The following is a 1,863-nucleotide window of genomic DNA, read 5'->3' as shown; positions in this document are numbered from 1 at the left end:
TCCGGATACGGCCTGGATCCGGCGGACTGCGGTAAACCTCGGGATAAACAGAGAGACTAATATTAGCATAGACGCCATCCTTCTTATGATGTACAAAGTACATCAGGATTTATGGGAAGTGATCCCGGTTCCGGCTTATCTAAACTATGCAGCCTAATGTAGCCGGTGAGGTAGCAATAAGTAAAGGGGCGTGGCCAGGTAGGTAGAGGATTTTTAAGCAGGCACCTGTAAGGAGGCCTAGAGAGGAGGTCCAATCTTTTGTGTGGAACTGTGCTGTTTGGTAGCCTTCCCTTGTGTGTTGGTGCACAGACGCGGTCTGGGTGAGCAGGTAGGCCAAGCGAATATTGACTTTTGTTTTATATTTACAAAGCCTTTTTCATTGAATTAGATGTTTTTAATGCAGACACAAACATTGTGCTGTCCGGCGACATGTCCATGTTGGTTTGTGCATGAACGGTCTGGTGAGCAGGTAGGCTAAATAAATAGTGATTTGTTTTATTTCATATTTATGAAGCCTTGTTTTTTTTTAAACTAAATTAGGAAATTGTTTTATTGCAGACACAAACATGGTGGATTTGTAGGCCGTTGGTCATGCTCGTTCCTATCTTGGAAGTTGGTCCAGGATTGGTGGATGTTGCAGGTAATTTAAAGTTTGTACAGTGTTTGTAAGTGTCTTGATTTTATTTAATGAGATTAAAGTAAAAAATGTTTTGTGGTTAATTGTGTATTGCTAATTATGTATGTTTTTTTTTTGTATTAGGTTTAGTTGATCGCTGTTCCTCGTGTGTTTGTTTTTTTTGTTTTGATTTCCCCGTTTAGCCAGTACCTGCAGGTGCGCTGTATGCCTCCAGCGCAATGAGTGTTTAGATGTTGTGAATCATACTGGCTAACGGGGTGTTTTCTTTTTTTCTTTTTCCTTGTTTGTATATCACTTCCAGCCTCGTGTTGCTAGCCAACCCTTGCACTCTCTGTACTATACTGATGCTTTAAAACACATGAACTATTTATTTGCATCAGCCTTGAGGTTGTTGTGTTATTGTTTTTTTGGTTTGGTTTGAGTGTGCGGTATTTCTATTTAATATGATTTTAGGGTTGTTTGTGCAATGAACTTTGTTATTTTGAATTGTCCTGTGTGACAAAGTTGGGAGTGTATTGGGGTTTGTAGGGGGTTGGCTGGTTGGTAACATCCGTTGAGGGGAAATTAGTTTTTTTGGTTCTACCATGTACTTTCTTTTGATTTGATGTATGTATTATTGTTCATTTATCAATAAATCCTTTTTTTGTCAGTACATTGAAGTTAGTTATTTTATCTCCCTTGTTGGAAGGAACGGTTGCCTCCTTGGTAACACTAACATTGAATTATAGCAATCTATAATGTGTTATGTGTATGCTAAGCCAAAGAGATGTGTTTTTAGTCTAGATTTGAACTGACAGACTGTGTCTGCTTCCCGGACAATGTTAGGAAGATTGTTCCATAGTTTTGGTGCTAAGTAGGAAAAGGATCTACCGCCAGCATTTGTTTTTGATATTCTAGGTATTATCAACTGGCCAGAATTTTGAGATTGCAATAGACATGAAGGACTATAATGGGTTGAGAGCTCGCTCAAGTACTGGGGAGCTAAACCATTTAGTGCTTTGTAAGTAATCAGCAATATTTTAAAATGTATAAAATGTTTAATAGGGAGCCAATGCAGTGTTGACAGAACCACGCTAATATGGTCATACTTCCTGGTTCTGGTAAGAAGTCTAGCAGCTGCGTTTTGGACCAGCTGTAGTTTGTTTATTAAGCGTGCAGGGCAACCACCCAGTAGAGCATTACAATAATCTAGCCTTTAGGTCATGAACGCATGAACTAATTGTCAA

General features: G+C 39.1%; 1 long non-coding RNA gene across 1 annotated transcript; it reads left to right on the top strand.

The window, feature by feature from the left end:
• Positions 1-251: 251 nt before the first annotated feature.
• Positions 252-1,289, top strand: LOC143747057 (uncharacterized). Its single transcript, XR_013206654.1, has 4 exons — positions 252-328; positions 404-469; positions 559-640; positions 761-1,289. It is a non-coding gene; the product is annotated as an uncharacterized LOC143747057 (long non-coding RNA).
• The last annotated feature ends 574 nt before the right edge of the window (positions 1,290-1,863 follow it).

Source organism: Siphateles boraxobius, unplaced genomic scaffold (genome assembly GCF_051911475.1).
Source record: "Siphateles boraxobius isolate OS27281-9 unplaced genomic scaffold, OSU_SipBor_1 100, whole genome shotgun sequence".
NCBI classification, from domain to species: domain Eukaryota; kingdom Metazoa; phylum Chordata; class Actinopteri; order Cypriniformes; family Leuciscidae; genus Siphateles; species Siphateles boraxobius.
The sequence above is the reverse complement of the archived record's forward strand: the minus strand, read 5'-3'. Positions and strand labels throughout refer to the sequence as shown.